At 45.4% G+C, this 27,577-nt stretch overlaps 1 pseudogene; it reads right to left on the reverse strand.

Annotated features, from left to right (window-relative positions):
- Window positions 1–2,303: 2,303 nt before the first annotated feature.
- Window positions 2,304–7,367, reverse strand: LOC115290594 (annotated as a pseudogene).
- Between the last annotated feature and the right edge of the window lie 20,210 nt (window positions 7,368–27,577).

A 27,577-nucleotide genomic window follows, 5' to 3' on the forward strand; every position in this document is an offset into this window, starting at 1 on the left:
ATCTTGTCTTTACACGCGGCCTCCACTGTTCCAGGGGTCACAGAAGACTGCACCGAGAGCTCCACCACGTCTTGCGGAGATTTTAATGAAACCGCTCTTCTATTTATTTGCGTTGCGGCCTCCATTGCCCGGGGCGGTGGCACCAGCCCGGAGAAGGGAGGCTGAGGTTTGGGGGTGGGGCTCGGCGGGGACAGCACACTTTCTGTCCCGTGGCGTAGCTCCTGGTACTGACCCCCAGTCCTGCATCAATTCTTTCCCCTTCCCTCTGTTTTTCTCAGGCCCGGCTGACTACTGGGGAGGATACAGTGCGGCTGGTACCCTGCGGCGCTGCTAAAACTAAACGGGCGCCCCCCACCCCAACGTGGGAGGTGGGAGATTCCGCCAGAAGGAGAACAAAGGTCAAAGGGGTCATATGGAATCTGATTAACACAAAGCTGCAGAAACACGCTCCTGGATTAAATGCTTTCCCGAGCCCCTCTGGCCCCTTGGGCAGCAGAGCTGCTCTTGCTGTGGTAGAATATGGGTCACTTTGCTTCATTTGCCCAGTGGGATGGGTTTAGCACCCACATTTCAAGTCAGGGTTTTCCTACTGTTATTTAAAAACTATGTATATATATTTTTTAATTAAAAATGTTTTAACATTTATTTATTTTTTTGAGAGACAGAGCATGAACAGGGGAGGGACACAGAGATAGGGAGACACAGAATCCCAAGCAGACTCCAGGCTCTGAGCTAGCAGTCAGCACAGAGCCCGACGTAGGGCTCGAACCCACGAACTGTGAGATCATGACCTGAGCTGAAGTCAGTTAACTGACTGAGCCACCCAGGTGCCTCCAAAACTATGTATATTTTAAGAATGACGCCATTGCTTGAATCTACAAGGAAAGGGATTTTTAAAAAACTCATCTTTTTACATTGGGCTAAAGAAGAAAATGTTGCTTTAAAAAAATCAGGTTTCCTGAGTTATAATTTGCATACCTCCTCTTCAGTGTACAGTCGGGTCACAAATATGCACAGCTGGGTATTAACCACAATCGAGTTTCCACTCCTTCCCCACCAGAAGTTCCATGTGTCCCCTGGCACACCCACAATCTAGACCCCAACCCCCCACAGCTATCATTCTGTTTTCTGTCCTTGTACCTTTTCTAGAATGTCATTTAAATGGAATCATACACTGTCTGTAGCGTTTTGCATCTGGTTTATTTCATCCGGCACAATGCCTGTGAGATCCATGCACATTGCTGTCCGTACCAGGACTTCACTCCTTTTTACTGTTGAGCAGTATCCCTTATGTGGATGCATTGCAATTTGCATGTACATTCACCAGTAAATGAATATTTAGGCTATTTCCAATTTTTAGTTGCTATGAAAATTTCTTTGTGAAAACACATGTTTTCATTTATTCTGGAGAGATACCTAAGAGTAGGATTACTGGGCCATTTGGCAAGTATGTGGAGAAGATTTTTCGAAGACGAGGGGTAGGAGCGCCTGGGTGGTTCAGTCAGTCAGTCAGTCGGATGCCCAACTCTTGATATGGGCTCAGGTGCTGACCTTGAAGTGGTGAGATGGAACCAAGCGCAGAGCCTGCTTGGGATTCTCCCTCAGCCTCTTTCTCTGCCCATCCCCTATATATGCATGCACTCTCTCTCTCTCTCTCTCTGTCTCTCTGTCCCTCTCTCTCTCCTTTTCTCTCTCTCTCTCTCTCTCACACACACACAATAAATAAACAGTAAAGGAAAAAAGAGTATCGTTGGGTGGCTTACACAGGGAATAAGATACAAAGGTGATGGATTTCAAGGAGAATTAGCTCAGCTCTGGGCTCTGTCCTGCCTTCCACGGCCTGCTTTGTTGGTCTGGACACGAGGGATGGGGCAGGTACCTTTCATTCTCAGGAGGCTCCGCTACTCAGCAATGGCATGACCTTGGGCACATACTTAAGCTCACTGTGCTTCCCTGTGTTCCTTCTGTTTTAAAATGAGTGATAGTATAGTGCCTACTAGATAGAGATGGTGCCAAGATCTCTTAAAGTATACAAGTGGCGAAGACAGAGCAGTGCCTGTGACATAGCAAGTACTCAATTTAACGTCCGCGGTGAATCGGACCTAGAATTTAATCTGAAAGAGATTGTAGTAGAGACCGTTTGTCGTTCTTAAAAGCCCTGGTACTTAGAATCAAATAGGCTCACCAGATGACCTGAAGAACACACTCATTCATTCAACACATACCAAATGCCCGTTGAGTGCCACGGGAGGGAAACGGGCTCAGTTTCCCTCTTTCTTATGGAGCTCACTGTCTAGTGCAGGTCACGTTACTAGCACTGCCAGTGCTTTAGGATACCCCACTACAGTTGTGAGTTTTCTTTCTTTTTTTTTACTGCTCCAGTCAATGAAACGGAAACTTTGAGTTTCCCCAAGGTCTCGGGGCTTGGGCAAGAGGCCTCCCTGCAGGCTGAGAGTTGGTGGAGGGGCCAATTTGACCTTCTTGTTGGGGCACAAGTTATCGGTGTGACTGCACTTGAGGCAGTTGACTGCGCAGGGGTGCAGGCAAGCAGAACGCTTGCTGCAGGTCATCTTGTTGCAGTTGCATTTCCGGGCCAGCTGGCAGAGGGGAGCCTCAATGACGCCACCCCGCAGGAGAAGCACTAAGTGCAGGGTGCAGTCTTTCTGGATACTGTAGTCCGACTGAGTGTGGCCATCTTCCAGCTGTTTGCTGGCAAGAATCAGATGCTGCTGGTCAGGTGGGATGCCCTCCTTGCCTTGGATTTTGGCTTTGACATTCTCAATGGTGTCACTGGGCTCAATCTCAAGGGTGATTGTCTTGCCCGTCAGGGTCTTCACAAAGATCTGCACCTCTGCATCTGCTGGTCCATGTGGACGGGTTCCAGGCTGTTCCTTCCACTACCCGGGTGTCTGCAGCTTCCCACAGCCTCCAGCCCAACCCCGGTCTGGCCTGAACCTGCAATGCAGCTGCCCGCCCCACTACGGTTTCTAATTTCAGCTCACTTATTGCCTATGCGTAAGAGGAAGGGAAGACCAGGGGCGCCTGGGTGGCTCAGTCAGTTAAGCATCTGACTTTGGCTCAGGTCATGATCTCATGGTTTGTGGGTTTGTGCCCCAAGTGGGGCTCTGTGCTGACAGCTCAGAGCCTGGAGCCTGCTTCAGATTCTGTGTCTCCCTCTCTCTCTCTCTCTACCCTTGCCACACTCGTTTTCTCTCTCCCTCTCAAAAATAAATCAACACTTAAACATTTTTAAAAAGGAAGGGAAGACCAGCGCTTCCCGATCGCCTTCACTCATTTACCCCTTCATTCATTATTCATTATTCATCGGCAAACATTTGCCTGATGCCCTTTGGAATGAGGCTGCTGTCCTAGGCTCCGAGGACACATGCACGCAGGAGCGAGACGTGCAGCTCCGGCTGGGAGGTTTACAACAAAGTCGGGACTGAGACCAGGATGTATCTACAGCGACAGCTCCTCTTCCTGCTGGCACTGCTCCCTGAGAAGGATCATGAAACTTCGATGAGTCCGTGAGAGGCAGTTAAGCACCATTTCCGCTGGCCCAGATTTAGCATCAGGATGATGCCGCAGGGACTAAAGGCACAAACTTGCTGCTTTGGCTAAATGGGACCAACAGTCATGGGGGGCCTTCTCCTTAGGGGCCCAAGGGACAAGTTAAAACCCCCTGAGGAGGAGGCAGTGGAGGAACACAAGACCCATGATCGGTCCCCTCCCTGAAGCCAGATGGTGCTCACCAGAGACTTCCTGAGGAAACTGAGTGTGAACAAGCAGCCCTGGATGCTGTGGAGATATGTAACACGTCTTGGAAAATAACAACTGTTACAGAAAATTGGAAAGGCATTAACACGCTGAGAAGCCAACCCTGATGTGCGGGAACCAGGACCTGCTTGGCAGTCACAGGGACTAACAGATTTGCCCTTCTCTTGGATCTCAGCCAGGCCCAGTCAATGGCAGCAACCGACCAAACAGTAGAACTAATACAACCTGTGGGTTCCACTTTTGTCCTTATTTAGATTTTCATTTGCACCATACTGAATGCCTTCTGAGTGCTAGGCACAATGCTCCGTCCCATGGGTAGATGTGGGTTGCATTGGCTTCTCAACACCCCCGATTCCTTTAGGTACTGTTCCTTCTGTATCCAAATCATGTGATACCATGGGGCTATCTATCACAGGTTCATATCCTCCTAGCCACGGGATGGTCATGACATTCAGGCTTGATCATTCTTTATTATTTTTTTAAATGTTTATTCATTTTAGAGAGTTAGAGCATGAGCAGGGGAGGGGCAGAGACACACACACACACACACACACACACACACACACAGAATTTGAAGTAGGTTCCAGGCTCTGAGCTGTCAGCACAGAGCCTGATGCGGCGCTCAAACTCAGGGGCCATGAGATCATGAACTGAGCTGAAGTTGAATGCTTAATCTACTGAGCCACCCAGGTGCCCCCAGTCTACTCCTTTTCCTAGTGGCCAAGATTGGTCTTGGGGTGGCCATGTGACCTGAGCTGGACCAGTTAGAGACTTTTTCCAACCCAGGTGGGATAGCTTTGTGGTGAACTACCGTACTGAACTGTATTTCCCAGAATTCCCTTTCCAGTCTATTTTCAGACAGGGTGGGCTATAAGAGACATTCTCTTGGGAGATGTAAAGGACAGAAGGGAAGCAATAGCCATTTTGTAGCATATGTATACCCTCTCCCAGTTATTCACTCAAACATGAATTTGGGTGCTGCTGTAAAGGGATTTTGCAGAGATAACTAAAATCCTGATCAGTTGACTTTAGGTTAGGGACACTATCCTGGGCTGGCCTAACTTAATCAGTTGGACAACTGCTTGCACCCATGCCTGTGGGTCCAGCCTGCTTCTGAATTTCTCTTCTAAAGACCTGCTCTCTGGATCTCTCATGTGCTTAGCCAGCCAATTCCTCATGATGAATCTTGTGTGTGCACATGAAATGCCCAAAAATGAACCACCAGAGTCCAGAGTCAAAGCCAAGCAGCAAGGGTCGTTTATTGCAGGTTCGAACCCGGGATCTCTGCACTCTCCACGCCGATAGAGCGGGGGGAGAGAGAGAGAGCCCCAAGCAGGCAATTTACACTCTTTTTTATAGGCAGATACAAACAAGTTTGGGGCGTTCCGCGGCCACAGCACAAGCATTGGTCAAAGTTAAGGTTTAAACACTCAGCATCTTTTGATTGGGTCCTGCCATAACTTGAACACTAATATTCCCTGCCCTGTTATCGGGCTTTCCCGCTGACCTTCCCTGACCATCTGGCCGTTCCTACCCAGCCATCTGGTTGTTCCCGCCCAGGGTGTTGCCCCCCAAGCATCAGTACAGAAGCAGAACAAGCAGGGCGGGTCCAGTTTTAATTTTCTCAGAAATAGCACAGACCAGCTAAGTCTTGGTCGGTCTAGGTCTAATTTTAAGGTTTCGGGCTTCTCACGTGCGCACACGCGCGTGCATCTCCATGTGTCCTATTGATTCTGCTTCCCTGGTTGAACCCTGACTGGGATAACAAAAGACAGGGCTTTATGTTTGGGTTATTATTAGTCTGCTAGCTGTCCCATGCATCTATTTTCTTTCTTTCTTTCTTAATCTTTAAATGCTTTATTTCTTTTTGAAAGAGAGAGAGACAACGTGAGCAGGGGAAGGTCAGAGAGAGAGAGGGAGACACAGAATCCGAAGACAGGCTCCAGGCTCTGAGCTAGCTGTCAGCACAGAGCCCGACACGGAGCTTGATCCCATGAACTGTGAGATCCTGACCTGAGCCGAAGTTGGACGCTTCACCAGCTGAGCCACCCGGGCGCCCCACATCTACTTTCTTCTCCCATTCTACTAGAACTTTTGGTTTTTCATGGCCACTCTGAGGTTAAAAAGTCAGGAAGTAAGTATTGATTCGCCCAAGAGAAGTAAGAAGAAATAGCCCCCGAAAGATTTGCACACTAATATTTGTAGCAGGTTTTTCCATTGTAGCTAAGAACTAGGAAAAAAACTAATTGTGCATCAGATAGTAAATGGATAAATGGACCATGGACATCCACATATTGAGATTATTATTCAGCAATTAAAAGGAACAACTACCATTCACATAACAACATGGATCAATCTCAAGAGCATTCAAAATCTAAGTGAAAGAAACCAGTCATAAAAGGCCACATATTTGCAAATCATATATCTGATAAGAAAATTGTAGCCAGAAATCTACATGCCTCTTACAACACAAAAATAAAGACATGTGACTTAATGGAAAAGTAGCCCCGGCCAAAAGTCTGAATAGAGATATCTCCAAAGAAGATACACAAATACAATAAGCACATGAAAAAGCGATCAACATCAACAGTCATTAGGAAATGCAAATTAAAACCACAATGAAATACTATTCTATCCCCATTAGGAAGGCTAACATTACAAAAGACCAATAATAGCAAATGTTGGCAAGGATGCTGAGGCTCTGAATATGGAACTTCTTCGAAATGAGTACCTTCCCCAAGGCAGAAAGAGGAAGTGGGTTTATCAACAGAGAGGGGGCAGAGGCAGGAGATTCTTTATATTTCAGAAGAGGAGTGACTCTGGAGAAGTCCACAGGCAGCTACTTCAGCGGCTGGGAAGTGGTGAAGGAGGATCCAGACCAATAAACAGGGGCATGAACCAACCACGTCACCAATGTCCCCTAAGATAGCCCCACTGGCTGCACTGCACCACTGTGACTTGCAGGGTTGGCTTGTGGGGTGGGGAGAAGAGCTTGCAGAAGTAGTAGGAGTGAGGCAAGTTTTCTAGGAAGACCTGGATGTAGATCTGGGCATAAAGGACCTCCCCAGAGTGAGTGCATGATTGTGGGAAGCCCAGGAGGAGAGGTGGGCTGAGTGAGGAGTAGGGCTGTGGACCTTTCTCTAACCTACCACCCTTTCTCTTCTTTCTCCAGTAAGAGTGAAAGGACAGCCATCTTTGCTCAGGATATTAGAACTCTTAATTTCTCAAGCTAAAAGCCCTTAGTGTGATAATAATGACTGTAACCGATTCGTTGTGAGTGTAACTCGTTGGATATAAGCATAAAATGGTTTTATTCTTTCCAATAACTGGCCCTTGATAAAGTCCCTGTTGAACCCCCCTTTCTCACTGTGGGCCCGGTACCTCGTCACACCATTGTGACCATATCCTATTAGTTTCCAACAGTCTTGGTTACTAAAGAAATTCAAAGATGGCATTTAAAATTCAACCTTTATCATTAAAATGTCTTTATTCTTGAACTAGGGTGGGGGTTCTTCTTGGAAAACTGTTCAGTTTCACCTCCACTCCTGAAAATCGTTCAGCTCCACTAAAAGTACCTGTCCTTCATCCATTCTCTAGATGTGTTATCTTATTGACCTTCAACTGTCCCTGGCTCTCATGCCTTTAATAAACTTTGAGCTCCTTCATAGCCATAGAAGCCACAGGGCTCCTCTTCCATAACCCACGACAGCCATGAGTGCTCATTTCATAACCCAGGTTATGAAGCAGTGTTGCCAGATAAAATATGCCAACTCTACTTAGTAGAAAACTTTTCATTGTTCTTCTGAAATTCAAATTTACCTGGGCATTCCGTAGCTTTACTTGCTAAATCTGGCAACTATAATAGAAGCAAACTCTGAGGTGGAGTCGTGCGTGCAGAAAGTTTATTGGGGAATGCTCTGAAGGTTGATGCCTGTGGGAGAGTGAAGCCAGCAGAAATGGGCAGAGAGAGGAGACAAACTGAGATGCAATCACAACAAAGGTCTCACCCACCCTCCAGGGTGCTCTGGGGCTGGGAAGACCCTTCAGAATCACCCCACATTGAGGGGAAGGTGGCTGGGTCTTCATACTCCCAACATGACCAGTCACTGGATGAGGGCTGACCCTGGAAGGTGTGACCTTGGGCAGGGCAGTGCCCTTCAGCAAGGTCAAATCTGGTGTGAGAGGCTCAGCTGAGAGCTGTAAACTGCCAGCAAGTCTAGCGGATCAAAGTTACACCTCTATCAAGTGGACATCAAGTGCCGTTGGAACTCAGCATACCCAGCTTTCAGGTTGATCAGTCAACAACTAGTAGCAGAATTTGAATTGTCCTCAGGACGAAGGGTAAGAAGCCAAAGTAAAAACAAAAATAAAGAAACCCTCACTGTAGCAGACCAGACAGTTTATGAGGGAACCGGTGATGTTGTTCAAACACACCTCACCTGCCATATTGTGGGTACAAAATGTGCACAATTTAGTTTAAAAGCTGTTAGCCTAAGGTGCCTATACAGTGTGATGACCTCTCCACATTGAACCCTGGACGCTCCGTGAGAGTCCTTTCCCTCCAGCGTAGGTGTGTGCGGAGCGCACATGTTGGAAGCCAGTCTCTCAAGCTCCTGCTCTCTGGGGCAGGGTCACCCAGCCCTGTCCTGCGCCCCGACCCGCCCATGCACTGTCCCTCTCTCGAGCTCCTTCCCAGGCCCCCACCGTGGGCAGGGCTGACTTCCGACACACCGGACACTACTTTGGCTGGCCTTAGCTAGGGTCTCCGAGGCGGGGCCGCCCCCTCTGGTGTCCTGGAATGCCCCGCTCTGCCTCCTACATCCCTGCTGGCCCAGCAGATCAGCTACTCACACCCACGGCCGCACCCAGGCCTTGTCGTCAGACACTCCGCACTCCATCATCCCACTCGCTGGCCACAAACCCTGTTTTTCCAGTCCTCTCCCTCCCCCGGCTGTCCTCCCGGCGGCTGCCTGCGCTGGGTCCCTCCCTACACCACAACTCGGCATCTCAGCCGCTCTCCCTTCAGCCTCCGCACCCCTTTTCCTCCAACCCACTCACCTGGGGCTGCGCACCTGGGGCCTGCGGGAGCAATGCCCACAAGATGGCGCTGCAGAGTCAGGACCCCCGCCCCCAGGTTGGCTGTTTTGCCAAAGCCACTGGGTGGCCCTCTTCCTCCAGATAGTTCCTCCTCACTCTAGTCTCAATTTTTCCTGCCCGTCACCTCCCACCTTCTAGCAGGTGACTTTACCTGCTGCCTCACAAAAGACGAGGAGGCCCTCAAAGGAGAACACTTCAGCGTTTTGCTGCCTCCTGAAGCTCTCACACATCTCTCCATTCTCTCCTCTTCCCCACTGGTCTCAGAAGGAGATGGGGCTCTCCCTGTCAGAGAGTCCTCCTTCCATCTGGATTCCAAATCCCCTCTCCTCTTACGTCTTTAGGCTCCTACTAGCAATGGTTTCTTCTCTTACCAAATCACTTCCTTTCTGCTGACTCTGTCTATTCTGATGTATAACCACACTCAAGATCCTACATGATTTTAAAAGAAATTACCAGTTGACACTAAACTTCCAAGAAGTATCATCAGGTGTCTGTCCTGTTGGCATTTAGATTACCTGAGAATAAGCTACCCCCAAAGTTTCCATTTCCACATGCTCCACCTACAATCTGTCTCTCCTGCCCAACCACTTGGCTGCCATGCCTACATGGTGATCCTCTTCAGTCTTACTGGACCTCACTCCAGTTCTTAGCTCTGTTGGCTGTTCTCTCCTTCACACTCTTCTCAGATGGCTCTTCCTCAGGCTCCTCCATGAGCATATGACACTTTGGTATTGTCAAGGGCTCTTTTCTCGGTCCTCTTTTCTTCTCTTTCTGCTCATGCTAGTCTTCCTGCAGTTTAATCCCTTCTGAGCAGGCCCATGACCCCCAAAGCCAGCCCTCCCCCAAAGCCAGCCCAGATCCACAGCCACCTCCCAGACTCGTCCCTTGAGTTTCATGGGTGGAGGGGGGTTCTTCAACCCATCACAGCTAACCCCACACATCTTCTCTAGGTAAGTCTGCAGGTGGAGTGTGTGTACCACCTCCTGCCAATGGGCATATAACCAGAAACCTCAGAAGTGTACTTGGTTCTTCCCTCTTTGTCTTTCTATATCTAGTCTGGACAGAAAATGAGTATACAGAACATCTGGCAACCACCTGAGGGCAAACAAGATTAAACTTTGAGTTTCGTAAGCAATATTCCTACATTATGAGTTGCATCTGAGCACACACTAGCAGTGTTTGTTTGTTCCTTTATTCTTTTCTGCATGTGTTTATCCAGTCACAGACCAGAGCTGAGTGTCCCTCAGGACCAGTACTGTGCTCAGCATGGCCTGGAGTGGCTTGGGGGCTGGCGAGTGACTGCTACTGGGCACAGGGTTTCTTTCCAGGATAATGAAAACTATATTGTAAAATTAAACTGTAGAGATGTTTGGACAAACCTATACATTTACTAAAAAACATTGAATTTTATAATGTGTGAATTATACCTCAGCTTTTTAATGGGCTTACCTGTCTTTTAATTTTTGAGTTGTAAGAGTTATTTATATATTCTGAATACAAGTTCCTTATCAGATGTGTGATTTGATAATACCTTCTCCCATTCTGTAGGGTGTCTTTTTACTTTCTTGATGGTATCGTTTGCCGCACCAAATTTTTGAGTTTTGATGTAGTCCAAGGTATGTATGTGTGTATTCATTTATTGTCACCTGTGCTCTTGATGCCATATCTAGAAAACTGCTGCCCAATCCAAGGTCATGAAAGCTTACTCCTAAGCTTTCGTTTAGGTATTTTATAGTTGTAATTGTTTTTTCACTGAAGTCTGTGATTTTGTTTACCATGTGAGACAGGAATTCAACTTTACTCTCTTCCCCATTGAATTGTCTTGGCACCCTTGCTGAGAATCTGTTGAGTGTAACTGTATGGTTTATTTTGCACTATCAGTTGTATTCCATTACCTTATATATCTATCCTTCTGCCAGTACTTGAGTACTCTGCATCTTGATTACTTTTTGTTATAGGTCTTAAAGTTGAGAAGCATGAGTCCTACAACATTTTTCTTTATTTTCAAGGTCATTTTGTCTATTCTCGGTAGCTTGAATTTTCGTATGAATTTTAGGATCACCTTGTCACTTTCTGCAAAGAAGCCAAAGGCCCTAGAAGATCACATAGAAGAAAACCTACATGACACTGGGTATGGTGATGATCTTCTAGATACAACACCAAAGGCATGAAATAAATAATTGGTAAACTTCATTAAAATTAAAAACCTCTCTTTTGTGCAAGTGTTAAGAGAATGAGAAAACGAGAACAACCTGGGAGAAAATATTTGCAAAAGACTCATCTGATTAAGGACTATTGCCCAAAAACATATGAAGAACTCTGAAAACTCAACAAAAAACACAAATAACCCTATTAAAAAATAAGCCAAAAACCTTAACAGACACCTTACCAAAGAAGATACACAGATGGCAAATAAGCGTAGGAAAAGATGCTCCACTTCCTTTCTTTCTCATCAGGGAAATACAAATTAAAACAGCAGTGAAATACCTCTACTCATCTATTAGAGTGGCCGTAATGTGGAACACTGACAAAACCGAGTACTGGCAAATAATGGCAGTAACAGGAACGTTCAGTCACAGCTGGTGTGATGCAAAATGATGCAGGCATTTTGGAAGACAGTTTGGCAATTTCTTAAGAACTAAACACACTCCTATCAAACAATCCAGCAATTGTGCTGTTGGTATGTACCCAAAGGAATTGAAACCTTCCGTCTATACAAAAACGTACACATGGATGTTTAAAGCAGCTTTTTGTTTTATTTATTTATTTATGTATTTATTTATTGTCAAATTGGCTAACATACAGTGTGTAAAGTGTGCTCTTGTTTTTTGGGGTAGATTCCCATGGTTCATCACTTACACACAACACCCAGTGTAGCAGCTTTTTAATACTTGCCAAAAACCAGAAGCAACCAGAAATATCCTTCCGTAGGTGAATAGATAAATAAACTGTGGTACATTTAGATAATGCAATATTAAAAACAAATGACCTGTAAAGCCAAGAAAAGACGTGGAGAAATCTTACCTTAAATATTACTCAGGGAAAGAAGCCAATCTGAAAAGGTTTCAAACTATATGACAGTTTGGAAAAGGCAAAACAATGGAGACAATGAAGAGATCAGTGGTCGTCAGGTGGCAGGGGTGGAAGTAGGAAGGCACAGATAGTTAGAGAATGGAGGATTTTTAGGGCAGAAGAAATACTCTTTATGATACTATAATAGTATGCACATATTATATATTTGTCCAAACCATCGGATGTACAAGACTACACCATCATGTAAACTGGACTGTAAGTGATTATGAAGCCTCATTGTAGGTTCATCAGTTGTGACAAATGGACCACTCTGGTGACAGATGTTGATAATGGCAGAGGCTATGGGTGGGGGAAGGCAGGGAATGTATGGAAAATTTATGTATCATCACCTCAATTTCACAGTGAACCTAAAACTGCTCTAAAATTTGTTGTAAAAAAAAAAAGGAGCCGTGAGGAATTTGGTAGGTATTGCATTCCAGGTGTAAATCAGTTTAGGGAGTATAACCATCGTAGTAACATCAAGCCTTCCAATCCATAAACATCTTTCCATTTATTTAGATCTTTAATTTTTTTCAAAAATGTTTTGTGGTTTTCAGTATACATGTATTGTACACTCTGTTAAATTTATACTTAAGAAATATTAAATTTATGTCTAAGTTTGCAATTATAAATGAAGTTGTTTTCTTTTTTTCTAATTTTTTTTCTTACGGTTTTATTTATTATTGAGACAGAGAAAAACAGAGCAGGAGTGAGGGAGGGGCAGAGAGAGAGGGACACACAGAATCGGAAGCAGGCTCCAGGTTCTGAGCTGTCAGCACAGAGCCCAATGCGGGGCTTGAACCCACGAACCATGAGATCATGACCTGAGCCAAAGTCAGTCACTTAACCGACTGGACCACCCAGGCACCCCATGACGCTGTTTTCTTAATTTTATTTTCAAATTGTTCATTGCTAGTGTACAGAAACGCAACTGATTTTTGTACATTGAATATTTGTATAATGAAAGAGTGTTGGATTTTGTTGAATGTTTTATCTGTGTCTGTTGAAATAATCGTGTGGTTTCTGTCCTTTATTCTATTAATATGATTTACTGCATAGACTGATTTTTTATATACTGGGTTGTCAACCTTGCCTTCTCAGAATAAACTCCACTTGGCCATGTAATATAATTCTACATCATGTTGCTGGATTTGGTTTACTAGTGCTAAAATTGTTAAAATTTTTACGTCTATATTGAAAAAGGATATTGGTCTGAGTTGGCTTTCTTTTTAACTTGTGATGTCTTTGGCTGGTTTTGGTATCAAGGCAATTCTGTGGCATTCTGGCCAAAAATGCATAACTTGAACTTAGTCATGAGGAAACATCAGACCTACACAAATTGAGAGTGACTACACAAGACAACTGGCCGGTGTTCTTCAAAAGTGTGAAGGCCATGCAAGATAAAGGAAGCCAAGAAATAGGCCACGATAAAGGCAAGTCAGTTGACGTAGCAACTAAATACAAGATGTACTTTTAGATTAGACACTGGGACACAAAAATGACATCAGTGGGATAATTACTAAAACTTGAAGTAGGTTACATAGATTAGATAATAACATTGGATCAACGTTATTTTCCTGACATTGATAATTATACTATTTCCTGTAAAATGTTAACATTTGGGGTATTATTTTACTAGTTTCCCAACTTTTTTTATGTTTGAAATTATTGTGAAATCACCAAAAGGAATTTTTAAGTGTATGTGTTTGAAGTACTGTTGGTTCAATGAGAGAAAGAATGTTTGAGAGCCAGGGAGACATGACCGCCAAGGGCTGGTGTCCAGTATTTCTGGCATCTGAAAGTGGCTGGGTGTTTCTGGAACCAGAGTGTGGATTCCCTTGAATGTGACCGATGGAGGTGAGGATATCCAGAAGGCCTTGGGGAATCATGGGGGTACTGGACAGAGGCATAACCAGATGAGATTTTTTGATGATTTGGGAGACCAGCAGGATTGGATTGGTGATGTGGGAGACAAGAGGGAGACTAAGGGGAGAAAGTGATAGAAAAGGAAAGAAATGAATTTGCAGAGAGAAATTATTTTGCCCAAAGGTGTTATAGTTTCTGTGGTTTCATTGTAGATTTTTAAAAACCTAAGATTGGAAAGAAAGGCCATGATGATGTCTGCAACCACAATAGTAACAATCTTCAATCCCCAGTTCAATCTCAGAGAATTGGGGCATGTGCTTAGGCAGGAATGAAAATGAAATGTGGGCTTTAAATATAGGGAGGGCAAAGTAGGTGAGTTTCTTCATCACGCTAAAGAGATCTTGCTGAAGGGTCCAATCTTTAGGAGCTACAATTTCTTTTTTTCTAATGCTGGCCTCCAAGAAAGACTTGAGAAAAATTCTGTCAATGGAAAGCTGAGGTGAACTGAGTCTGCGTTGTGATCCCCTTGAGGAAACAACTTTGAGCAGAGAACTAAGGAGCTACAAGGGAGTCACAGCCCACATCATGAGAAGTGCAGGATGGGGGGAAGACAAGGGACCATCCCCCTTCAGCCAGTTCCTTGGAGTTCTAGAGACAAAAGCCACTTTACTTGGGTTTCCTGGGATACTTTTCAAAAGGGGGGGGAGGGGTGAATCAAGCTTACATACATACATTCTGCCATATTTAAAAGTGTTTACATCTAAGAATTATTATTTTTTTTGACCAGCATAATTACAGTCGTATCTATTGGGTTATACAACCGTATCATATGACACTGACAAGTTGGCAGCAGTGACTTATGGGGTAAATTAGATGCAAGCATGGGACTAGAGGTAGTCTAGGCAGGACACAGAGGGGTGCAGGCGAGAGACAGAGAGAGCGTCCTGGCTTGGTGGGTCGATTCTTGACTGGCTGCTGAGCAGTGGGTAAGTGAGAGTCAAAGGAGGAGGACGTTCCAAAGAGAATGCTCAATGGTACCAGATACCTCTGCAAGGAGACATGGGGATTAAAACTATCCGACGGATGTCTTAATGAGTCATTCTTGAAGACTGTATTAGTTTCCCGTGTCTGTTAGAACTGCCACTAGCTTGGTGCCTTGAAACAACACACAGTTATTTTCTCGTGGTTCTAGAGTCCAGAGGTCCAGAATCAGTCTCTCTGGGATAAAGACAATGTCAGCAGGGCTGGGTCTTCTGGAGGATCTTGGGGGGAATTCTGTCTCCTGCCTCTTCCAGTTTCTAGAGGCTGCTAGTGTGACTTGGCTGGTGGTGGAATTGGCCACTCTGGGATTGGCTTTCACTATCACAGTGCCTTTTCCTCATCCATATCAAGTTTCCTTCTGCCTCACTCATATAAGGATACTCACGATAATGTTCAGGGTCCATCCAGAAAATCCAGAATCAGCTCCCAATCTCAAGACCCTTAACTTAATCACATCTGCAAAACCCCTTTTGCCATGTGAGATCACATCTGCCAGTTAAAGGCATTAGGATATGGATGTCTTTGGGATCTAGTACTCAGCTTCCCACAAAGACCTTGGTGGGAATACTTTCCTCACGGCTGGGAGTGTAGCAGCAGAATGCAGAGGGCCGTGTTCGCTGGGACTTGGGCTGGGCGATTTATCTGAGACACCAACACCTAGGAATGGACTAAAGAACAGGAGTCTGCAGGGGAGGGGAAGGATTAGAAGTCACAAAAGGCAGAGGAAAATAGGAGAGAGTGCGTTGGGAAGTTCAGAGAGGAAAGAGATTCTAGAAGAAAGAGGTTAACTTTGGCAGGTATGTCGGAGATGACAAGAGATGGACTGAAAAGTTCCCTCTACCTTTGGTGGTCAGGGTTGCTGATAATCTGCCAGGGCAGGGTCTGGGCAGGGAAGTCAGTCTATAGAGCTCTGGTACAGGAGCAGAGCCAAGGATGTGGAGACAAGACATTGATTATTTTTGAGTAACTTGATTAACATGAAAATAGGAGCCAAAACCACAGTCTGACCATAGGGATGAAGGGCCCCAGATGGTCAAGAGTGGAGACAACACCAAAGCATGTGAGGAAATAGCCCAGCCTACAGCCTTCTGAGTTAACAAGGATATCGATGGACAATTTATGGTTCTGAATTATTCTGCCCTAACTGCTAAGATATTCTACTGTCTTCCATGCTTAGTATTTTTTTATTTTATTAAAGTTTATTTATTTATTTTGAGAGAGAGAAGGCACCAGTAGGGGAGAGACAAAGAGAGAGGGAGGAAAAGAGAATCCCAAGCAAGCTCCATACTCAGCGCTGAGCCTGACGTCAGGCTCCATGTCACGAGTCACCCAGGCACCCCTCCCTGCTTAGTTTCTTAAAGCTATATGTATCCAGGGGCGCCTGGGTGGCTCAGTCGGTTAAGGCTCTGACTTCGGCTCAGGTCAGATCTCACGTTCGTGGGTTCGAGCCCCGCGTCAGGCTCTGTGCTGACAACTAGCTCAGAGCCTGGAGCCTGCTTCCAGTTCTGTCTCCTTCTCTCTCTGCTCCTCCCCCTCTCATGCTCTGTCTCTCTCTGTATCAAAAATAAATAAAACATTAAAAAAAGCTATATGTATCCAGAGCATGAAATGACCAAGAAAATTATGAGGATTTTCAGGTCTTTGTGTGGCTCCTCTGTTCAGCCCCAGATATTAGGAAATGGCACATTGCAAGGCTGGCCTGCAAAGATGGGACCTTTTCTCTGGACAAAGAAGCTAGTAAGTCAGGAAAGAGCTATTCTGAGAATAAATCTCATAGGGTGCCGCTATATGGGCAAAACACCTTTCTCCTTCTGAACCTCCTTTTCCTCCTTTAATTGGAAAGGTCATGGCAGATGTTCAAAAGGTAACAGGATATGCACCTTCTCTCATTAATCAGGAGAAATCACAATAATTTGATCTTGCTTTACTGGTTTCCGTTTTCATTGTGGCTTTAAAAGAAAAATTTTTTTAAATGTCTTTATTTTATTTTGAGAAAGACAGAGGTGAGGAAGGGAGGGGCAGAGAGAGGGACACACAGAATCCGAAGCAGGCTGCAGGCTCTGAGTCGGATGCAGGGCTCGAACCCACGGACTGTGAGATCATGACCTGAGCTGAAGTAGGCCGTTTAACCAACTGAACCACCCAGGCGCCCCGTCATTGTGGTTTTTAAAGACTGAAACAACTGTCATGTTTTTAGTCTTACATTCCTTTTTCTTGCTCCCCAGGCTTCTCTCTCTTGTTCTTGGAAAGCTCTTCTGTGGTTTGTGGTGGTCTGTTTTCTACCTCCTTCTGCTTCTTTGTTCTCTGCTCACTTCATTCCAGCCCCTCTCACCCAGGGCACCCACTACCCTGCTGTCCTCTCTTGTCCCCTGTTTTGATAGAGAGACGCTGCTCCCTGGTATCAGAGACTATCTTTTGAGTAAGAGCCCCAAACACCCCAAGAGGCCTTCAGAGTCCCCACCTGCATGGGCAGGAAGCCCCAGGCCAGCCTCAGCTCACATCCAGCACAGAGAGACAATCCTCATCTGCCTGGAGGCTACAGAATCCCAGAAACACATTTGGGTCTGTCTTTGTGAAAGAAAATGATACTCCTGCAGGCAGGTGGTACTATTTTGGGGAACGTTTTTATGTGCAATTTAGAGTGCACATTTTACACACAGCTCAGACAGAAATAATCAGGTTAATGTGTGTCTGCATCGTCATGTGGTCAGGCTTTAGGTGAGAGCAGATTTACACACCAAAATCAAAAGGAAATCGCGGGAGCCGTCTTCTGCTACATTCCATGACAATAAATGGCCACACGATGGAGGGTTGCCAACACAACTCTCCGCTCCTTTTATCCCTTCCCAGGAAGTTCTTGAGTTTGAAAGAAAATTAGTTTCCTAGGTGCTTGAGTGCATCTGATAAATACAGTTTTTTTTTAACAGGGGGCACAAGTAAACAAAGGCTATGTAAAAAGGAAGACGCCTGGCAGCAAGAAAAAAGTATGCTCAGTGTCAGGGAGATTTTCTTGAAATGAAGAGTAAGGAAATTTATAGGAATTCTTGGGCAGATGTTTTGGTTTGAGAAGATGGTCAAACCAAAGAGCTTAATTTCTGAGGCACTGGGCATTTGTCATTGTGTGTTTTTCTTAAAGGAAAAGGGGCTTGTTTTCTAAGGGGTTAGCATGCTAGAGGAACAACAGTGGACGAACATACTAGGTTCACAGCATATCTTCCGGAAAGTTCAACCTTCAAGTGAAAGAATTGCATTGTGGGTTATTTTTTAAGTACAAACTCTATCGAAAGTGTCCACATGTGAACACGTCAAGAAGTAGAAACTCCCCAAGTCAAGCCACACTGCAGATCTGCCCACAGGGTAATATTCAAAATATGTGTGTGTCACCCTTTGGCTCCCTGAGGTAATGAATCAGTGCAGATTTTGCAAAAGCAGCTGTATTGAGTCTGTAAGTCACCTCGGCCACAGCCTTCAGAGTTGGAGGGAAGAAACTTGGGAGCTTAAAGGGCAGTATTTTCCCTCTCAAATGGAATAATTGTGATATGGGATTTGCTCCCCCCCCAAGTTTTGAAGAAAAACAATGTTCTTCCTGCTGTGATGAATTTATTCAGGAGGTTTGAAAGGAAAGCCGAGTCCCAAGAGGAGGAGGACCTTGAGTCAAGAGGGTGAAGGCCGGTTTTCAGCACATGTGTTCTCATTTATCAAGGGGCGGGGCTCGGCGTGAAGGGGGAAAATACCCAGGGTGAAAAGATTCAAGGGGATCAAATTATTTTTCCATTTGTCTCAGAAGGAAAGAAGGAGAGGAAATAAAAGAGGGAAGGAAAATCATTTCATTATGTGGTAATCAAATGCAATGTGGGCTGGTAAGTGAGTGGCAACTTTATTTTTCAGAGAAGCTCACTCTAGGGTGTCCTGAGCCCCCCAAGGTGAGGCTGTGACTGCGGAATTTGAAAACATCAGGGGCAGGAGAACAGAAGTTCCTGGGATGTCTACACTTGCCATCTCTCACATGACCTCTTGGCTCCGGCCCTTCCTCGCCCCACCTGGATGAATCGGTTTGGGGGGCTGGGCAGGGGGGAAGAGGGAAAGGAAAGCTGTTAAGTTGAACATGTGCTATAAGCGAGGCACTTCACATGCATTTTCCCCCTACAATAAACCTGCAAAGTGGATACTATTGTCCTTGGTTTAGAGGTGATCAAGGGGTTTCAATATCTTGTGGGCCTTGTCCAAAGCGCCACTGTTGGAATGGAGTGGGGCCTATCCACTCTCAGATCAAAGCGCTTTTTAGCGACTCCCCGTGGCCTTCATGGCAGGTGTCCCTGGCTGGTGAGCTGCAGGTCTGAGGTCCGCGTAGCATCACAAGACAAAGGCTCCAGTGGTCTCCCTCCGCAGCTTAAACCTATTAAACAAGGGGAATCAATACATTCAGTAAGGGTACTCAACAGGCAGGGATGAAAGAAGCACGGTAGGACTTATTTGGGGAACAGACACTGCGCCCCCCCAGTAACTGCGGGGTAAGGCAGAATGGAGCCAGTGTTAGGGGCTCTCTAATTCACCCTGTACCACCCAGATAGGGTGATGGGCTCCGGGACGCCCTGCCAACCGGCCGGTTTGGCTGTTGTGCAACACATCGCGCTCGCCGAAGGTCTTGCCTGCGTAAGAACGCGGCTGTGGTGTGAAAAGCCTGCGTCCTGAAGCGATCCAGTCTTCCTGATCCCACCCCCTCCTCACAGGGCAGTACCCTAACACGGGGAATTCAGTCCCACGTCCGCTGAAGGCCTTTCTCACAGATCCTCCCACAGAGCCAGGGTCACTCATGAAATTCCTGCCAGCTTCCATAACATTCCAGAATTCCTCAGGAGGCTTTACCTTGACTTTGCCAACTGGGGTCCGGGGAGAGATGTGCTTTGCACTCAGGCTCCCCAGAACTGTGGGGAGAGAGTGATAGAGCTGTCTAGAAGCTGAGGCAGCTGCAGATTTTTGAAACACAAGTCTCCTACTTTTGAGTTTAAATGTGGGCCTATTGTTTTCTCCTGATAATTGCAAACAGGGTTGGGAATGAGGAACATAGATGGGGAAGGAGGAGGGGAGGGCGGGTGGTGGGTGTCGAGCGGGTTCTGCGGGATCCCATAGCACGGCTGTGTCTGTCAGAGAGCCAGAGAGCGTGCGGGGGAGCAGGCCGGACGCCAGGGGCCCTCATCATGGGGAACACACATGGCACTGCAGTGGGTTCCAGCCTCCGCCAAGCGGCCAGCTCTGGTGATGGGAGCGGATGGGGTGGACTTTGAATAGGAATCAAGGGAGTCCTGAAATGCCCTCACGTGGGACTGAGGGAAATGAGATTCTCAGTCTGAAGGCTCAGGGCGGTAGTCCTTCCTGACGTTCAGAGCCCAGGCTTCGGCTCTTGCCACAAATGTGGTTGCCCTGTCCCTCCTACCCTGCCAATGCAGAGGAGGGTGGCTTCTGTTCACAGGCCCACTATACTCAGCAGGTGTCCCTGGCCTACAGCAAATGGTCCCAAACCAAAGGCTTGTTTGGTCTAGAACTTTCTCCTTGAAGCAGAAATAAATATTTGGAAAGAAAGATGAAATGAGGATAATAGCTTTAAAAATTTTTTTGACATTTTATTGATTTTTGGGAAACAGAGAGTGAACAGGGGAGGGATGAAGAGAGAGGGAGACACAGAATATAAAGCAGGCTCCAGGCTCTGAGATAGCAGTCAACACAGAGCCCGATGTGGGACTTGAACCCATGAACCGTGAGATCATGACCTGAGCCGAAGTCGGATGCTCAGCTGACTGAGCCACCCAGGCGCCCCGAGGATAATAGCTTTTGACCTGACTAAGGTGCATGTCACAGCCAGTTACCCTAAGTGACACCTGGGGACTGTGTAGTTGGGTGAGGGGAGATCCCTGAGGTCTTATAGCAGCCCCCCTCTGTTCAAAGACAGAATCTCTCCCAAGGACAGCGTGTGAATCACCTGAAGATACAATGGGCCTCAGGGAAGTGAGGCTGGTCCAGGCCATGGGAAGATCGGAGTGCAATAGAATGCAGGCATCTGGTATCAGGAGCCCGACATCTCAGTTTTATGCATGAAAAGCATGATAGCTCAGAAGAGACAGACCTGAGTTGAAGTCCACAGCCTCAGTCACCTTACTATGTAGGTGACCTCCTGAATTTTAGCCAGCGGTTTCCCATCTGTGAAGATGGAAATAACCCCTGCTTCTGGGGACTGATTAAATGAGACAACATACAGGGGCACTCAGGTTTCTTAGTCAGTTGGGTATCCAACTTCGGCTCAGGTCGTGATCTCATGGTTTCTAAGTTAAAATCCCACATCGGGCTCTGTGCTAACAGCTCAGAGCCTGGAGCCTGCTTTGGATTCTGTGTCTCGCTTTCTCTCTGCCCCTCCCTGCTTGCTCTCGCTCTCTCTCTCTCTCTTTCTCTCTCTCTCAAAAATAAACATTAAAAAAAAAACTATAACCACAAATAAATCATCCTGCCTTTAATCCGTTGCCTAAAGACCCAAACACATGCAGGCTCAGTTCACTGAAACATCACTCCACATGATTAGGGCCCCAAACCCCTGCAGTCATGAACATGCCCATTAATTTAAAGGTTAAAAACAAATAAGTAAAATAAAATAAAGTAAATGCGACAGCATATGCAATTACTTAAATAGCTGATCATCTTGCAATTCTTAACATCATTACGCAGGTAAGAATCAACTAAGATGATTCATAAATGTAACAGGCTTGCCTGAAGTCAGTCAGAAGACGGTCTGGGATTTGAACCCTGTGTCTACTGTGGGAAAGAGCTTCCAAAATGGCACCAATGATTCCTACCTCCTGGTGGTCACATCCTGTGTGATTTCCTCACACATTATACCCACAGGTACGGTCGAAGTTACAGTATGTCACTGCCAAGATTAGGGGGTTAGAGTCTGTGGCTCAGAGTGGAATGGTGGCTGCCAGGAGGCAAAGGTGGTGGAAACAGGAAGGTGTTCACTGAAGGGCACAAAGTCTCAGTTACACAAGGTGAATAAATTCTGGAAATCTAATGAACAACATGGCAACTATAGTTAATAATACTATATTGTATGTTTGAGATTTGCTCAGAGACTACACCCTAGGTATTAACTGTGTGAGAGACTGTTAATTATCATGATTACAGTGCTTATTTGAGAATACTTACATATATCAAAATATTCCGAGGTACACCTTAAATACATACAATTTTAATTTGTCAATCATACCTCAATAAAGCTGAAAAAAAAGAGAGAGAGTCTGTGGCTTCCATCTTGGCTCTGTCTCGGTTGCTCGCTCTGCGGGGAAGCCATGGCCACTGCTCAGGCAGCCCATGGAGGCCCACGTGGTGGTGAGGAACTGAGGACAAGTTCATGGCCAGCAAGAAGCCAAAGCCTGGCAGCAGCCACTTAAGAGATCTCTGTATTTTATCTTAGCCAGCCTCGGCCAGTAGCTTGCCTGGAACCCCGCGGCGCTCCCAATTCCTAGCTCACAGAAACTGTGAGAGAACAAACTGTAACATCTGGGGTGATTGATAACATAGTAACAGATCAATACAGCTGTCTTAACATTGCACCATTCAATGTTATTTTTCACAGTTATTTTTTCAATGAACATTAACTTAGTACCTAATATAAGCCAGGGTTCAAGTTAGGGGGTCCAAAAAAGACAGAGTCCCAAGAGGGCTTGCAGGCAGCTTAGGTAGGGGTGAGAAAGCATAAAGGAAGACTTTTTAAAAGGCAACTGAGAGAAAGCCTGAGGTCAGGAGTGGTGGGGTGTGGGCATGGAAGTCAATTCTGGAGAGAGGGAGCCAGAGCTGGCTGGGGGCTCAGGGACAGAGCGAGTCAGAGCCATTAGGTGTGAGTGTGGGGATGAGGGCGAGGGAGAGAGGAGTCTAAGAGATCTACTCTTGTAGACCAAATATGTCAAATTATCAAGCCCCATACAGACCTGTAACCCACCAACGAGAAGTGTAGGAGGTGACTCTTGTCACGTTTCCAGGAGATGAGAAAAGAAATGCTGCACAGAGAGGTTGTAGTAGTGTCCTGGGTCTCCGGTAACAAATTACCACAGACCAGGGGACTTAAACAATGGGGATTTACTGTCCTGATGTTCTGGAAGTCACTAGTCTGAGATCAAGACATGATCAGCAGGGTTGGCTCCTTCCGAGGGCCGTAAGTGAGAATCTATTCCACCCCTCATGCTTAGCCTACGGTGGTTTGCTGGCAATCTTTGGTGTTCCTTGGCTTGTAGATACATCACTCTGATCTCTGCCTTCATCTTCACATGGTATTCTACCTGTATTTGTCCATGTCCAAATTTCTTTTTTATAAGAACACCGGTCATATTGGATTAGGGCCCATGCAAATGACTTGATTACCTCTGTAAAAACTCCTTCCAAATAAGGTCACTTGCTGGGGAGGGGGGTTAGGACTCCAACATATTTTATTGGGGGGGGAGGCCTGGGAAGCACAATTCAATCCGCAACAGGGACATTATAGATGATAAGGGTTGGTTGGTGGAAGTATTTTAGAATGACCCAGAAGTCCATGAGTAATGATACAGTTTCCAGCCGGCTTTTACAACTCACCCTGGGCGGTTGAGGAGGCAGAACCAAAGCGGTTACATTGGTGTTAGGCTGAGAAGCCAACCTGAACTTCTCCTGTGGGGGTAGGCAAGACAGCTACCCAGCTCGGTGCTGTGGAAGTTACTTCCTTCAGTAGTAAGTCACTTTGCTAAAGGAGCTCCAACAAAATGCCACAGACCGTGTGACTTAACAACAGAAATTTATTTTCTCACCATTCTGGAGGCAGGAAGTCCAAGATCAAGGTGCTGTCAGGGCTTCTTCTGAGGCCTCTCTCCTCGGCTTGTAAAAAGCTCCCGTCTCACTGGGTCCTCACATGACCTTTCTTCTGCACGAACATACAACTGGTTCTATTCTTCTTGTTATAAGGACACCAGTCCTATTGGATTAGGGCTAACACTAACAGCCTCATTTTAACTCACTTACCTCTTAAAAGACATTCCTTACCTCCAGATATGGATACACTTACAGATTCTGGCGGTTGGGATTTCAATCTATGAATTTCAGACGTACACAATTCAACCTACAAGTGGTTATAGAGGAAGTTGCTGTTCTGACTTAGAGGAACAGATCATTAATTCTAAGTTGGTCTTGAAGATGAGCAGATGAGTAGCATTTCCCTGGGGAGGCTATGCGGTGACTCCTGGAGGGACAGGTCTTAAATCCAGGCCATCCCAGAATGTCCTCTGACCCTGGAAAGTCCTGTCCCAGCACCTCACCTTTTGGTGGGCGGGTCCCTTCCCTCCTCACAGGTTGTACATCCATCCTCAGGTCTGTGGGGATGCTGCTCTGGAAAGGCTGCTCTCCCCCGGCCCCTCGGGCCAAGCAAAGAGGACTTCTGTTTTGACTCTTCGTTTTCTCACATTTTCCCTTTAAACGTAGTCTGTCTTATATCTCTCTTTCTTATTTTTGTTTCTAACCCCCTCTGTTCCTCTTCAATGTAATTTTAAAGTGAAAACACATGGCTGCAAAACCAGGTCTCTCCATTTACTCAGCTGCACCTACTTATTCAATTTAAACTGGAAGGCTAGTTTACAAACTTTCAAAAATAAGTCCTGGGCCAATGTGGAGAACTGTATAAACACAGGTCTAATTTCATTTCTACTTGTTTCTTTCTTTTTTTTTTTTTCCTCTCTTGCAAATGACCTTCCTACTATAAAAGCCAGAACATATATGCACAGATATACACTTTTTCTTTCTGGAAGTTCCTCCTTGATTTCTAATTCTGTAACAAAATAAACAGGTCTTGAACAGAAAATGAGAGTTTTTAAGAGACGGTTTCCAGCAAACTGTCAATTAACATTAGTGACATCATTCAACACAATATCAGTTTAAAGGGCTTCAGGATGGAGTGTTTGATTGTTCGAATAATGACCAAACTGAGTAAGTGAATTCTGCTTTTTCTACATGAAAGACACACATGTACTACTTTATCTAACTGTTAATCCTCATCCTTTTTTATTTCTGGAAGCTAAAGGAGGGCAGCTTTGGAAAATAGGGCCAAAAAGAGCATTTCTGGTAGTCCAGTTGTTCATATTTTGCTATTAGGGAGGCAAAATTAGAAAATTAACTAATCTTGAAATTCTGTGGAAATAGATTCAATGTGCTTTATCCTAAAATGATCAGTATTCTAGCTGTATAAGTTCCTTATTTGACCCCACCGAACCATTTTGGTTATATCCTTCTGAAACATAAAGAATGATCAAAAAGGGGCGCCTGGGTGGCTCAGTCGGTTAAGCCCCCGACTTCGGCTCAGGTCAGCTCTCACATTCATGGGTTCGAATCCCGTATCAGGCTCTGTGCTGACAGCTAGCTCAGAGCCTGGAGCCTGCTTCTGGTTCTGTGTCTCCTTCTCTCTCTGCTCCTCCCCCTCTCATGCTCTGTCTCTCTCTGTATCAAAAATAAGTAAAACATTAAAAAATTAAAAAAAAGAATGATAAAAAAGAGTCATATTGAACTATAATGTACTATTTATCTCCCGTTTGTAGGGCTCAGGACCACATATTTCACACAGTGTCTTATATGAGCCTCACATAGACCCTGTTAAAGAACTTCCCGAGATTGATCACCTTAGCAGATAAAGGGTAGAAGACTCAAAACAACCATGTCTTGTGAAGGGAATGCTTCTGCTCTCAGCTGAGGGGATATATAAGTCTGGGCTTCCACCATATTCTCACGGCTCACAGATGACCCTTCATAAAGCAATACTCTTGTTCTGGACTGAATAGTGTCCTCCAAAAATTCATATGTTGCATCCCTAACCCCCTGCCCCTCAGAATGTGACTCTATTTGGAGATAAAGCCTAGAAGGAGGAAATTGAGGTTAATTAGGTCATAAGAGTGGGGCCCTAATCCAATAGGACTGGTGTCCTTATAGGAGCAGGAAGAGACACAGAGATCTCAGAGAACAAAGAGAGAAAAGGCCGTGTGAAGACACAGCAGGCAGGTAGCCATCTATAAGCCAGGAAGAGAGACCTCACCAGAAAAGCATCCCTGAGGCACCTTGATATTAGATGTCTAACTTTCTGTGGTTTAAACCTGTGGTATTTTGTTATGGCAGCTGAGCAGACTGATACAAATTCACTGGCGAATCTTGGTTGGAGGCAACTTCCCTAGTTTTACCCCATTTAGAGAACCAAACTCTTGTCCTTGATGGTGCCATACATTTCTTTCTGTGCAGAGACCTCTGTGACAAAACCTGGAGAATTCCTTAAATTTAGGACTTTCTGGAAGAAATCAAAGATTAGACCCACGCTTGGAAATGAAAACCATCATCGCACAATGTGAAAAGTCCTGCCCATGAAACACTGCAAATTATAAAATGAACTTCTATTTCTTGCCTGCTACAGAAGTTGGTGAAACCCTTCACCAGGTGAGACTTAGGGAGTTACTTGGATGTGATTTAAATCCTATCCCTGTTCATGCTCTGTTAGGGCCCCTCTTTCTTGTCCCAGCCCAGCCCATATCTCAATGGCAGACTTATACATCAGGATGTTCTTTCCTTACAGAAGAATTTGATTCATTTTGAGAATATCATGTAATGGACATTATTTCTTTTCCTAAGTCTATTTATTCTGAGAGAGAGAAAGAGAGAGAGAGAGAGAATCCCAAACAGGCTCCGCACTGTAAGCACAGAGCCTGATGCAGGGCTTCATCTCATGAACTGCAAAATCCTGACCTGAACTGAAATCAAGAGTCAGCCACTCAACTGGCTGAGCCACCCGGGTGCCCCTTATCAACATTATTTCTAAGGAAATTTTCTCCTGGCTGTATTTTCTGCTAAACACTGGAAACTGAGTATTCATTATTTCCTTCTCAGTCAGCTTGGCGATTCTTGTTCTTGCCACTTGATATCCTGCTTTACTTTGCCAGCTCTTCACAAGAGCAACTCCTGCCTGGGCTCCCAGAAAAGCAGAACTCCTATCTGAGCCAAAGCCCTCCCTGTGTGATATAATTTCACATCCCTCCCGCTGAGGCATTCCAGGGTGTTTTGTATTTTTTAAAGCCGTCGTGTGCCCATTCTTCTATGGGCCATCCCCTGATGAAGTCCAGAAAGATATTCATTATTAATCCTGACTGCTTTCCAAACAGCTGTGGAACATGTAAGCCAAGTCTATTGATGCTTAGTCATTGAGCATTTTTCATTGCCTGGTCCTGTAAGACCTTCTCTTTGTGTACACGGTCTCGCTCCTCTAGCTCTGGGTTTGGTAACAATCAGAAATAAAAACAAACCTGAAATAGTTGGAGGTAGGCAACAAGTACAACACTCAAGAAGCTTATTGTGAGTTCATTACTTTTTTTTTCTGAGCAAAACTTAAAATGTATAGTAGATTGCAAATGGAAGCCTGAACTTTGTTTTTTTTTTTTTCTACTAATCAAGTGGAGTTGGGGATATGGTGGAGTGTGGTGTAGTTTCAGGAATGGAGTTTGTTGGCAAGGGAGATGATCCCCCTGACAATTCTGAAGGCTCACTGCTCCCAGGACAGCTGTCCATCTGGGACCAATCACCTTTCCTCATCTGATCAGCCATCTTAAACTGAACAAAGTCCTAAGAAAATAAATTTTGTATTTAAACAGTTTATTGGCTTTCTTTTTGTTTATTTATTTTTTAAAGAGGG

Source organism: Suricata suricatta, chromosome 4, assembly GCF_006229205.1.
Source record: "Suricata suricatta isolate VVHF042 chromosome 4, meerkat_22Aug2017_6uvM2_HiC, whole genome shotgun sequence".
Lineage (NCBI taxonomy): Eukaryota > Metazoa > Chordata > Mammalia > Carnivora > Herpestidae > Suricata > Suricata suricatta.